Consider the following 15,299-nt stretch of genomic DNA (forward strand, 5'->3'; position numbering starts at 1 on the left):
CAGAAATTTAATTTTTTTTCAAGGAAATTTACAAAATGTATTTTTTTAGGGACCTATCCATGTTTGAAGTGAATTTGGGGGTCCTATATATATATGGCAACCCCCACAAGTGATACCATTTTAAAAACAGCACCCCATGATATATTGAAAACTGCAGTCAGGTAGTTTATTAACCCTTCAGGTGATTTTCAGAAATTAATGCAAAGTGGCATGACAGAAATGGAAAAAGTGTATTTTTACCACCTAAATGTCACTAACTTCTGTACAAAGTACTACAGCCGTCAGACTCTAAAGCCGTTATTAGGTCATGAATTGCCATGGCAATCATCAGGTCCACACAATCATGATCTGAGATCACCAATTGGGATAAAGAGGAAGCCCCCACACTCTGTTAACCTTTTATAATGATGTAGTCACTACAGACAGCAGCATCTAAGGGCATACCTCCCAACCGTCCCGGATCCAGCGGGACTGTCCTGATTTTGACAGTCGGCCCCGCAATCCCGGGCGGGACATTAATTGTCCCGCACTGGTTGGGAGGTATGTGATATTACCCGGTCAGCTGAGAGCTCCGAGTCCCTGCACCAGGCCCGCACAGCAGCAAACCACATGATGGCTGCTCTGTGCGCACAGGACCTGTGATGAGGTCACAGGATGGGAGGAGTCAGGGGTCACATGATCGGGAGGACCTCCGTGTACAGGACTCTGCTGGTTGCCATGGGCGTCGGACAAGAGTAAGGCAGCGTATATGTGTGAGGTCAGGAGGTGTTTACAGTGTGGATGTAGCAGAGCCGTGTGTGTACGAGGTGTATGGATCAGAGCAGCATGTGAAAGGTGTACGGAGCGGAGTTGTGTGTGTACGAGGTGTACGGAGCGGAGTTGTGTGTGTACGAGGTGTACGGAGCGGAGTTGTGTGTGTACGAGGTGTACGGAGCGGAGCCATGTGTGTACGAGGTGTTCGGAGCGGAGTTGTGTGTGTACGAGGTGTACGGAGCGCAGCCGCGTGTGTACGAGGTGTTCGGAGCACAGCCGCGTGTGTACGAGGTGTTCGGAGCGCAGCCGCGTGTGTACGGAGCGGAGCAGCATGTGAAAGGTGTACGGAGCAGAGTCGTGTGTACGAGGTGTATGGAGCACAGCCGCGTGTGTACGAGGTGTACGGAGCGGAGCCGCGTGTGTATGAGGTGTACGGAGCGGAGCCACGTGTGTACGAGGTGTACGGAGCGGAGCCGCGTGTGTACGAGGTGTACGGAGCACAGCCGCGTGTGTACGAGGTGTACGGAGCGGAGTCGTGTGTACGAGGTGTACAGAGCGCAGCTGCGTGTGTACGAGGTGTACGGAGCACAGCCGCGTGTGTACGAGGTGTACGGAGCACAGCCGCATGTGTACGAGGTGTACGGAGCACAGCCGCGTGTGTGCGAGGTTTACGGAGCGGAGTCGTGTGTAAGAGGTGTACGGAGCCGTGTGTACGAGGTGTACGGAGCGCAGCCGCGTGTGTACGAGGTGTACGGATCACAGTCACGTGTGTACGAGGTGTACGGAGCGGAGCAGCATGTGAAAGGTGTACGGAGCCGTGTGTACCAGGTGTACGGAGCACAGCCGCATGTGTACGAGGTGTACGGAGCGTGTAAAAGGTGTACGGAGCCGTGTGTACGAGGTGTACGGAGTGCAGCCGTGTGTGTACGAGGTGTACGGAGCGTAGCCGCATGTGTACGAGGTGTACGGAGCGCAGCCCTGTGTGTACGAGGTGTACGGAGCGCAGCCGCGTGTGTATGAGGTGTACGGAGCGGAGCAGCATGTGAAAGGTGTACGGAGTGGAGTCGTGTGTAAGAGGTGTATGGAGCCGTGTGTACGAGGTGTACGGAGCGCAGCCGCGTGTGTACGAGGTGTACGGAGCACAGCCGCGTGTGTACGAGGTGTACGGAGCGGAGCAGCATGTGAAAGGTGTACGGAGCGGAGTCGTGTGTACGAGGTGTATGGAGCCATGTGCATGAGGTGTACGGAGCGCAGCAGTGTGTGTACGAGGTGTACGGAGCACAGCCGCGTGTGTACGAGGTGTACGGAGCACAGCCGCGTGTGTACGAGGTGTACGGAGCACAGACGCGTGTGTACGAGGTGTATGGAGCGGAGCAGCATGTGAAAGGTGTACGGAGCCGTGTGTACCAGGTGTGCGGAGCACAGCCGCGTGTGTACGAGGTGTACGGAGCAGAGCAGCATGTGAAAGGTGTACGGAGCAGAGCCGTGTGTACGAGGTGTACGGAGCACAGCCGCGTGTGTACGAGGTGTACGGAGCGGAGTTGTGTGTAAGAGGTGTATGGAGCCGTGTGTACGAGGTGTACGGAGCACAGCCGCGTGTGTACGAGGTGTATGGAGCGGAGCAGCATGTGACAGGTGTACGGAGCGGAGTCGTGTGTGTAAGAGGTGTGCAGATCAGAGCAGAGTGTGAAAGGTGTACGGAGCGGAGCCACGTGTGTAAGAGGTGTACAGAGCAGAGCCACGTGTGCGGAGCAGAGCCATGCGTGTACAAGGTATACGGAGTGGAGCAGCGTGTGCAATGTGTATAGAGCGGAGCCGTGTGTGTACGAGGTGTACGGAGTAGTGCCGTGTGTGTACGAGATGTATGGAGAGGAGCCGTATGTGTATGAGGTGTACGCAGCGGAGCCGTGTGTGTGCAAGGTATACGGAGCGGAGCAGCGTGTGCAATGTGTATGGAGCGGAGCGGAATGTGTACGAGGTGTACAGAGCGGAGCCATGTGTGTATGAGATGAAGGGAGCGGAGCCGTGTGTGCAAAGTTTACAGAGCGCAGCCGCGTGTGTTAGGAGTAGCTATGTGTGGCCATTATACGGTACGAAGTATCATGTGCTGCCAATATACAATATGGAGCATCATGTGCGGTCATTATACAGTATGGAGCATCATGTGCGGCCATTATACAGTATGGAGCATCATGTGGAGCCATTATACAGTATGGAGCATCATGTGCGGTCATTATACAGTATGGAGCATGTGGGGTCATTATACAGTATGGAGCATCATGTGCGGTCATTATACAGTATGGAGCATCATGTGGAGCCATTATACAGTATGGAGCATCATGTGCGGTCATTATACAGTATAGAGCATCATGTGGGGTCATTATACAGTATGGAGCATCATGTGGGGTCATTATACAGTATGGAGCATCATGTGCGGTCATACAGTATTGAGCATCATGTGGAGCCATTATACAGTATTGAGCATCATGTGCGGTCATTATACAGTATTGAGCATCATGTGCGGTCATTATACAGTATGGAGCATCATGTGCGGCCATTATACAGTATGGATCATCATGTGGAGCCATTATACAGTATGGAGCATCATGTGTGGTCATTATACAGTATGGAGCATGTGGGGTCATTATACAGTATGGAGCATCATGTGCGGTCATTATACAGTATGGAGCATCATGTGGGCCATTATACAGTATGGAGCATCATGTGCGGTCATTATACAGTATGGAGCATCATGTGGGGTCATTATACAGTATGGAGCATCATGTGGGGTCATTATACAGTATGGAGCATCATGTGCGGTCATACAGTATTGAGCATCATGTGGAGCCATTATACAGTATTGAGCATCATGTGCAGTCATTATACAGTATGGAGCATAATGTGGAGCCATTATACAGTATGGAGCATCATGTGCGGTCATACAGTATTGAGCATCTTGTGGAGCCATTATACAGTATTGAGCATCATGTGCAGTCATTATACAGTATGGAGCATCATGTGCGGTCATTATACAGTATGGAGCATCATGTATGGCTACTATATATTATGGAGCATCATGTGCGGTCATTATACAGTATGGAGCATCATGTGTGGTCATTATACAGTATGGAGCATCATGTGCGGTCATTATACAGTATGGAGCATCATGTGTGGCTATTATATATTATGGAGCATCATGTGCGGTCATTATACAGTATGGAACATCATGTGTGGTCATTATACAGTATGGAGCATCATGTGCGGTGATTATACAGTATGGAGCATCATGTGTGGCCATTATACAGTATGGAGCATCATGTGTGGCCATTATACAGTATGGAGCATCATGTGCAGTCATTTTACAGTATGGAGCATCATGTGCGTCTATTATACAGTATGGAGCATCATGTGCGGTCATTATACAGTATGGAGCATCATGTACAGTCATTATACAGTATGGAGCATCATGTGCGGCTGTTATACAGAATGGAGCATCATGTGCAGCCAATATACAGTATGGAGCATCATGTGGGGCCATTATACAGTATGGAGCATCATGTGCGGTCATTATACAGAATGGAGCATCATGTGCAGCCAATATACAGTATGGAGCATCATGTGGGGCCATTATACAGTATGGAGCATCATGTGCGGTCATTATACAGAATGGAGCATCATGTGCAGCCAATATACAGTATGGAGCATCATGTGGAGCCATTATACAGTATGGAGCATCATGTGCGGTCATTATACAGTATTGAGCATCATGTGGAGCCATTATACAGTATGGAGCATCATGTGCGGTCATACAGTATTGAGCATCTTGTGGAGCCATTATACAGTATTGAGCATCATGTGCAGTCATTATACAGTATGGAGCATCATGTGCGGTCATTATACAGTATGGAGCATCATGTGTGGCTATTATATATTATGGAGCATCATGTGCGGTCATTATACAGTATGGAGCATCATGTGTGGTCATTATACAGTATGGAGCATCATGTGCGGTGATTGTACAGTATGGAGCATCATGTGTGGCTATTATATATTATGGAGCATCATGTGCGGTCATTATACAGTATGGAACATCATGTGTGGTCATTATACAGTATGGAGCATCATGTGCGGTGATTATACAGTATGGAGCATCATGTGTGGCCATTATACAGTATGGAGCATCATGTGTGGCCATTATACAGTATGGAGCATCATGTGCAGTCATTTTACAGTATGGAGCATCATGTGCGTCTATTATACAGTATGGAGCATCATGTGCGGCTATTATACAGTATGGAGCATCATGTGCGGCTATTATACAGTATGGAGCATCATGTGCGGTCATTATACAGTATGGAGCATCATGTGCAGTCATTATACAGTATGGAGCATCATGTGCGGCTATTATACAGTATGGAGCATCATGTGCGGCCATTATACAGTATGGAGCATCATGTGCGGTCATTATACAGAATGGAGCATCATGTGCAGCCAATGTACAGTATGGAGCATCATGTGGGGCCATTATACAGTATGGAGCATCATGTGCGGTGATTATACAGTATGGAGCATCATGTGCCGTCATTATACCGTATGGAGCATCATGTGCGGTCATTATACAGTATGGAGCATCATGTGCAGTCATTATACAGTATGGAGCATCATGTGCGGCTATTATACAGTATGGAGCATCATGTGCGGCCATTATACAGTATGGAGCATCATGTGCGGTCATTATACAGAATGGAGCATCATGTGCAGCCAATATACAGTATGGAGCATCATGTGGGGCCATTATACAGTATGGAGCATCATGTGCGGCCATTATGCAGTATGGAGCATCATGTGCCGTCATTATACAGTATGGAGCATCATGTGCGGTCATTATACCGTATGGAGCATCATGTGCTGTCATTATACCGTATGGAGCATCATGTGCGGTCATTATACAGTATGGAGCATCATGTGCGGTCATTATACAGTATGGAGCATCATGTGCAGTCATTATACAGTATGGAGCATCATGTGCGGCTATTATACAGTATGGAGCATCATGTGCGGTCATTATACAGTATTGAGCATCATGTGTGGCCATTATACAGTATGGAGCACTGTGTGGCCATATTTTTTTGTTTATAATTATTCTTTATGAACAGTGTGATCAGCAGTGCTAAATGGGTGTGTTTGGGACGTGAATATGGGTGTGGCTAGTGAATGGGTGTGGGCAGAGGCGTGGCCTAAAATTTGCCGCGGCGCGCGTTGCCCCTCTTTCCCAGCTTTAACAGTTGGGAGGTATGTCTAAGGGGTTAAATAGATTTGGATGGTGCAAAAACTGATCATGGCTGATGCAGCAAGTTGTCAGCTGTAGTGTCCAGTCGACAGCTGCTGGATTGTCAACTGACTCAGGTCAGTTAAAAGGTGTGTTGGCTGTCATTAAGGGGTTAAAAATGTAGCAGTAATTTTTCTTTTCTTTTCATTGAAATTCACAAAATTTATTTTTTAGGGACCAATTCAGTTTTGAAGAGACTTTGGGGGTCCAATATTTTGAAAAAACAAACAAATCTGATACCATTTTAAATTTTCAATATATTCAAAATTGCTTTCAGGTAATTTATTAACCCTTTAGTTGCTTTTCAGGAATTATTGAAAGTGGCATGACAGGAATGAAAAAAAATTTTTTTACCACCTAAATGTTGCTAACTTCTGAATAGGTCGTCATTATATCTAGCAGACTCTAAGGCCATTATTTGGCCTTGAATTGCAATGGCAAACATCAGAACCACACAAGCATAATTTCAAAATGCCAGTGGAGTTAAAAAGAACCCCCCATACTCTTTTAACCATCTAGATGCTTTAGTCACTATTGATAGCAGAATCTAAGGGGTTAAATGGCTATGGTTGGTGCCAACACTGATCGTGGCTGATGCAGCAAGTTGTCAGCTATAGTGTAAAGCTGACAACTGGATTGTCATGTGTATCTGTATGGGGATGCTATTTTCTTATATCTCAGGTCAGTAAAGAGACCTATTGGCAGTCTTTAAGGGGTTAAAGAATTAGAGTGACAGCACTTAAAGAGTCACACTCAAAGGGGCAGCAACTATATAGTCGCTAATGAGAGGCAACCTGAGAAGTCATTCTAAAGTCTGTAATTATAGCAACGGTTGTTAATGAAGTAACTGGGGCCTCATTTATGAGAATTGCCTCACAGTACAATCATTCTGGTTGCCTATAGTAAGCAGAGTGCAGCTTTCAGCATCAGCAGCACTGAAGCTGCTGAGGTAAAGTGAAACCTGAGATCTGATTGGCTGCCATAGACAACTAGAACAGTCTGACTGAGGCAGTTTTCATAAATGAGATTCGAGAACCTTCAGGAAACACATTTTCTGCTTTATATATAGCTTCACCTGACCAGTGTGAGGTGATTGCTAAGGATTCACTCACATCTGTGTATATAAAATCATCTGCGTATGTCATTCTGTATGTCACGAGAGTGTGCGTTTTTAACATCCTGTTTAACATACTAGAATAATACTGTATGTAAACTAACCTTGTGGTCATAAATAAGAAAAGCAGTCACATATAATTATATAGCTAGGTAGAATAGCCAGATATTCTTTAGATATTTAATGTCACAAGCCCCCTACATATAATAAACTAACATCCTTTAGTGCCTTTCATATGGCACTAAAGGGTGTTTAGCCTCATTTAATATTGTATATAGCAAAATGGGATTTAAAACATAACTTTAATTCTATTACAGAAAAAAGGTAAAAACCAAACCAGACACACAACATAAAAAACCCTTGTGACAAAACAGATAAGTGATATGCAATTAATTTTACTCTGCCGGTACAGCCATTATAGTCTCTGGAAAGACAAAATACACCCTGTAACAACAAGTACCATCGTTTCTGTCCAGGTCTATTTCGTGAGTTTTATTTTTTTTTAATTCTGTGAAAGCATGGTTGAAAAGCAATGTCTAACTTTCATTTGTTCATTTTCATAGATCTTTTATTTATTACTAGATGGCAGCCCGATTCTAAAGAATCGGGAGTCTAGAATCCATATATACTTTATTTATTCAAATGTAAGAATAATACAATCTAATATATAATTGCCTAGACTACTACTTCCTGCAATTTGTGCCAACTTCCGTGGCTTTGTCCGGAGCTAATGTCCGGAGCTAATGTCCGGAGCTAATGTCCGGAGCTAATGTCCGGAGCTAATGTCCGGAGATAAGTGACGTCAACAGTGTCCAGTGTCTGATTGGTTGCCGCCTGCTGCGAGCGACCAATCAGAAACGTGCCGTACTGGGACACACTCCGCCCGCCATTTTGGTGTGATTTTTGAATTTTTACCTCACAGCAAGTTTCTACTGCGTGGAGGCGGGCCCAGTGACGTTGCTCTTCAAGCTCCTGCCGAATTTCGTCAAAAAAATGATAATACCATTTACCAAAACTATATATATTTAGTTGTGAAGTGGTTCAGTGACATTTTCACACCAATTTTGAACTTTTGTTTGGTGTTTTCTCCATATACTGCCTATTATTCACTGACTGTTATACTGAGAGACTGCCGTTTATTAACCTCTTCTTTGCCACATCTAATAATATAATTGCCTAGAATTCTACTTCCTGCAATTTGTGCCAACTTCCGTCCGGAGCTAACGTCCGGAGCTAACATCCGGAGCTAACGTCCGGAGATAAGTGACGTCAACAGTGTCCAGTGTCTGATTGGTTGCCGCCTGCTGCGAGCGACCAATCAGAAACGTGCCGTACTGTGACACACTGCTGCGGCGCGGTCCCTGCAGTCCCTGGCTTCTCCGGCGCTGCAGATTCTTCCTGTACTGAGCGGTCACATGGCACCGCTGATTACAGAAATGAATAGGCGGCTCCACCCCCATAGGGGAGGAGCCGCATATTCGTTGCTGTAAATGATCGGTGCCATGTGACCGCTCAATTACAGGAAGAAGCTGCAGCGCCGGAGAAGCCAGGGACTGCAGGGACCGCGCCGCAGCAGGTAAGGGGAGCGCAGCGCTATAATTACCTGCTCCTCGCTCCGGTGCGGCTCCGTCTGCAGCGTCCTCTAGCAGTGACGCTCAGGTTAGAGGGCGCGGTGACGTAGTCAGTGCGCGCCCTCTGCTGAGCGTCAGTGCTGGAGACGGAGCCGCACGAGGAGCAGGTAATTATTGAAAGCGCCGGCGTCCTGAGAAGAGAGGTGAGTATGTGATTTTTTTTTTTTTTATGGCAGCACCAGCAGCATTCTAAGGAGCACCTATAGGGCCATAATGAAAGGTGCAGAGCATTAAAGGGGCAGCATTCTAAGGAGCACCTATGGGGCCATAATCAAAGGTGCAGAGCATATATGGGGCACAGCATTCTAAGGAGCACCTATGGGGCCATAATCAAAGGTGCAGAGCATATATGGCACAGCATTATAAGGAGCACCTATGGGGCCATAATCAAAGGTGCAGAGCATATATGGCACAGCATTATAAGGAGCACCTATGGGGCCATAATCAAAGGTGCAGAGCATATATGGCACAGCATTATAAGGAGCACCTATGGGGCCATAATCAAAGGTGCAGAGCATATATGGCACAGCATTATAAGGAGCACCTATGGGGCCATAATCAAAGGTGCAGAGCATATATGGCACAGCATTATAAGGAGCACCTATGGGGCCATAATCAAAGGTGCAGAGCATATATGGCACAGCATTATAAGGAGCACCTATGAGGCCATAATCAAAGGTGCAGAGCATATATGGGGCAGCATTCTAAGGAGCACCTATGGGGCCATAATCAAAGGTGCAGAGCATATATGGCACAGCATTATAAGGAGCACCTATGGGGCCATAAAGGTGCAGAGCATATATGGCACAGCATTATAAGGCGCACCTATGGGGCCATAATCAAAGGTGCAGAGCATATATGGCACAGCATTATAAGGAGCACCTATGGGGCCATAATCAAAGGTGCAGAGCATATATGGGGCACAGCATTCTAAGGAGCACCTATGGGGCCATAATCAAAGGTGCAGAGCATATATGGCATAGCATTATAAGGGGCACCTATGGGGCCATAATCAAAGGTGCAGAGCATATATGGCACAGCATTATAAGGGGCACCTATGGGTCCATAATCAAAAGTGCAGAGCATATATGGCACAGCATTATAAGGAGCACCTATGGGGCCATAATCAAAGGTGCAGAGCATATATGGCACAGCATTATAAGGAGCACCTATGAGGCAATAATCAAAGGTGCAGAGCATATATGGCACAGCATTATAAGGGGCACCTATGGGGCCATAATCAAAAGTGCAGAGCATATATGGCACAGCATTATAAGGAGCACCTATGGGGTCATAATCAAAGGTGCAGAGCATATATGGCACAGCATTATAAGGAGCACCTATGAGGCAATAATCAAAGGTGCAGAGCATATATGGCATAGCATTATAAGGGGCACCTATGGGGCCATAATCAAAGGTGCAGAGCATATATGGCACAGCATTATAAGGGGCACCTATGGGGCCATAATCAAAAGTGCAGAGCATATATGGCACAGCATTATAAGGAGCACCTATGGGGCTATAATCAAAAGTGCAGAGCATATATGGCACAGCATTATAAGCAGCACCTATGGGGCCATAATCAAAGGTGCAGAGCATATATGGCATAGCATTATAAGGGGCACCTATGGGGCCATAATCAAAGGTGCAGAGCATATATGGCACAGCATTATAAGGGGCACCTATGGGGCCATAATCAAAAGTGCAGAGCATATATGGCACAGCATTATAAGGAGCACCTATGGGGCCATAATCAAAGGTGCAGAGCATATATGGCACAGCATTATAAGGAGCACCTATGAGGCAATAATCAAAGGTGCAGAGCATATATAGCACAGCATTATAAGGAGCACCTATGGGGCCATAATCAAAGGTGCAGAGCATATATGGCACAGCATTCTAAGGAGCACCTATGGGGCCATAATCAAAGGTGCAGAGCATATATGGCACAGCATTCTAAGGAGCACCTATGGGGCCATAATCAAAGGTGCAGAGCATATATGGCATAGCATTATAAGGGGCACCTATGGGGCCATAATCAAAGGTGCAGAGCATATATGGCACAGCATTATAAGGAGCACCTATGGGGCCATAATCAAAGGTGCAGAGCATATATGGCACAGCATTATAAGGGGCACCTATGGGGCAATAATCAAAGGTGCAGAGCATATATGGCACAGCATTATAAGGAGCACCTATGGGGCCATAATCAAAGGTGCAGAGCATATATGGCACAGCATTATAAGGAGCACCTATGGGGCCATAATCAAAGGTGCAGAGCATATATGGCACAGCATTCTAAGGAGCACCTATGGGGCCATAATCAAAGGTGCAGAGCATATATGGCACAGCATTATAAGGAGCACCTATGGGGCCATAATCAAAGGTGCAGAGCATATATGGCACAGCATTATAAGGGGCACCTATGGGGCAATAATCAAAGGTGCAGAGCATATATGGCACAGCATTCTAAGGAACACCTATGGGGCCATAATCAAAGGTGCAGAGCATATATGGCACAGCATTATAAGGAACACCTATGGGGCCATAATCAAAGGTGCAGAGCATATATGGCACAGCATTCTAAGGAACACCTATGGGGCCATAATCAAAGGTGCAGAGCATATATGGCACAGCATTATATGGAGCACCTATGGGGCCATAATCAAAGGTGCAGAGCATATATGGCACAGCATTCTAAGGAGCACCTATGGGGCCATAATCAAAGGTGCAGAGCATATATGGCACAGCATTATAAGGAGCACCTATGGGGCCATAATCAAAGGTGCAGAGCATATATGGCACAGCATTATAAGGAGCACCTATGGGGCCATAATCAAAGGTGCAGAGCATATATGGCATAGCATTATAAGGGGCACCTATGGGGCCATAATCAAAGGTGCAGAGCATATATGGCACAGCATTATAAGGAACACCTATGGGGCCATAATCAAAGGTGCAGAGCATATATGGCACAGCATTCTAAGGAACACCTATGGGGCCATAATCAAAGGTGCAGAGCATATATGGCACAGCATTATATGGAGCACCTATGGGGCCATAATCAAAGGTGCAGAGCATATATGGCACAGCATTCTAAGGAGCACCTATGGGGCCATAATCAAAGGTGCAGAGCATATATGGCACAGCATTATAAGGAGCACCTATGGGGCCATAATCAAAGGTGCAGAGCATATATGGCACAGCATTATAAGGAGCACCTATGGGGCCATAATCAAAGGTGCAGAGCATATATGGCACAGCATTATAAGGAGCATTTATGGGGCCATAATCAAAGGTGCAGAGCATATATGGCACAGCATTCTAAGGAGCACCTATGGGGCCATAATCAAAGGTGCAGAGCATATATGGCACAGCATTATAAGGAGCACCTATGGGGCCATAATCAAAGGTGCAGAGCATATATGGCACAGCATTCTAAGGAGCACCTATGGGGCCATAATCAAAGGTGCAGAGCATATATGGCACAGCATTATAAGGAGCACCTATGGGGCCATAATCAAAGGTGCAGAGCATATATGGCACAGCATTATAAGGAGCACCTATGGGGCCATAATCAAAGGTGCAGAGCATATATGGCACAGCATTATAAGGAGCATTTATGGGGCCATAATCAAAGGTGCAGAGCATATATGGCACAGCATTCTAAGGAGCACCTATGGGGCCATAATCAAAGGTGCAGAGCATATATGGCACAGCATTCTAAGGAGCACCTATGGGGCCATAATCAAAGGTGCAGAGCATATATGGCACAGCATTCTAAGGAACACCTATGGGGCCATAATCAAAGGTGCAGAGCATATATGGCACAGCATTATAAGGAGCACCTATGGGGCCATAATCAAAGGTGCAGAGCATATATGGCACAGCATTATAAGGAGCACCTATGGGGCCATAATCAAAGGTGCAGAGCATATATGGCACAGCATTATAAGGGGCACCTATGGGGCAATAATCAAAGGTGCAGAGCATATATGGCACAGCATTATAAGGAACACCTATGGGGCCATAATCAAAGGTGCAGAGCATATATGGCACAGCATTATAAGGAGCACCTATGGGGCCATAATCAAAGGTGCAGAGCATATATGGCACAGCATTCTAAGGAGCACCTATGGGGCCATAATCAAAGGTGCAGAGCATATATGGGGCACAGCATTCTAAGGAGCATTTATGGGGCCATAATCAAAGGTGCAGAGCATTATATATGGCACAGCATTATAAGGAGCATCTATGGGGCCATAATCAACGGTGCAGAGCATTCTATATAGCACAGTTGTATATGGAGCATCTATGGGGCAATAATGAGCGGTATGGAGCATCTATTTTTATTCTTGAAATTCACCGGTAGCTGCTGCATTTTCTACCCTAGGCTTATACTCGAGTCAATAAGTTTTCCCAGTTTTTTTGTGGCAAAATTAGGGGGGTCGGCTTATACTCGGGTCGGCTTATACTCGAGTATATACGGTATATATGGATTCTAGACTCCCGATTCTTTAGAATCGGGCTTCCATCTAGTACTATATAATCCATAAATGTCTTCTCTGCACACATACCGCCTCTGTCCTCTCCACCATTCAGGTATATACTATATAATCCATAAATGTCTTCTGTCCACACATACCGCCTCTGTCCTCTCCACCATTTAGGTATATACTATGTAATATATAAATGTCTTCTCTCCACACATACCGCCTCTGTCCTCTCCACCATTCAGGTACATACTATGTAATCCATAAATGTCTTCTCTCCACACATACCGCCTCTGTCCTCTCCACCATTCAGGTATATACTATATAATCTATAAATGTCTTCTCTCCACACATACCGCCTCTGTCCTCTCCACCATTCAGGTACATACTATGTAATCCATAAATGTCTTCTCTCCACACATACCGCCTCTGTCCTCTCCACCATTCAGGTATATACTATATAATCTATAAATGTCTTCTCTCCACACATACCGCCTCTGTCCTCTCCACCATTCAGGTACATACTATGTAATCCATAAATGTCTTCTCTCCACACATACCGCCTCTGTCCTCTCCACCATTCAGGTATATACTATGTAATCCATAAATGTCTTCTCTCCACACATACCGCCTCTGTCCTCTCCACCATTCAGGTATATACTATATAATCTATAAATGTCTTCTCTCCACACATACCGCCTCTGTCCTCTCCACCATTCAGGTACATACTATGTAATCCATAAATGTCTTCTCTCCACACATACCGCCTCTGTCCTCTCCACCATTCAGGTATATACTATATAATCCATAAATGTCTTCTCTCCACACATACCGCCTCTGTCCTCTCCACCATTCAGGTATATACTATGTAATCCATAAATGTCTTCTCTCCACACATACCGCCTCTGTCCTCTCCACCATTCAGGTATATACTATATAATCTATAAATGTCTTCTCTCCACACATACCGCCTCTGTCCTCTCCACCATTCAGGTATATACTATATAATCCATAAATGTCTCCTCTCCACACATACCTCCTCTGTCCTCTCCACCATTCAGGTATATACTATGTAATCCATAAATGTCTTCTCTCCACACATACCGCCTCTGTCCTCTCCACCATTCAGGTATATACTATGTAATATATAAATGTCTTCTCTCCACACATACCTCCTCTGTCCTCTCCACCATTCAGGTATATCTAATATATAATTGCCTAGAATACTACTTCCTGCAATTTGTGCCAACTTCCGTGGCTTTGTCCGGAGCTAATGTCCGGAGCTAATGTCTGGAGCTAATGTCCGGAGATTAATTGCCTAGAATACTACTTCCTGCAATTTGTGCCAACTTCCGTGGCTTTGTCCGGAGCTAATGTCCGGAGCTAATGTCCGGAGCTAATGTCCGGAGATAAGTGACGTCAACAGTGTCCAGTGTCTGATTGGTTGCCGCCTGCTGCGAGCGACCAATCAGAAACGTGCCGTACTGTGACACACTCCGCCCGCCATTTTGGTGTGATTTTTGAATTTTTACCTCACAGCAAGTTTCTACTGCGTGGAGGCGGGCCCAGTGACGTTGCTCTTCAAGCTCCTGCCAAATTTCGTCAAAAAGATGATAATACCATTTACCAAAACTATATATATTTAGTTGTGAAGTGGTTCAGTGACATTTTCACACCAATTTTGAACTTTTGTTTGGTGTTTTCTCCATATACTGCCTATTATTTTTGTTCTTTCTTACTATTATTTATTAATTGTATTATTCTTACATTTGAATAAATAAAGTATATATGGATTCTAGACTCCCGATTCTTTAGAATCGGGCTGCCATCTAGTTAATAAATAATAGTAAGAAAGAACAAAAAATGGCTGCACTCACCAGCTCTTGACAATTCTTGTTATTTAAGGTACAGTTACACAGGATCCATGAACATGTTTATGAGGGGAGGGATGAAAGACATCAGACGACAACTTTGCGTGT

This window comes from Ranitomeya imitator, chromosome 8, assembly GCF_032444005.1.
Source record: "Ranitomeya imitator isolate aRanImi1 chromosome 8, aRanImi1.pri, whole genome shotgun sequence".
NCBI classification, from domain to species: Eukaryota; Metazoa; Chordata; class Amphibia; order Anura; family Dendrobatidae; genus Ranitomeya; species Ranitomeya imitator.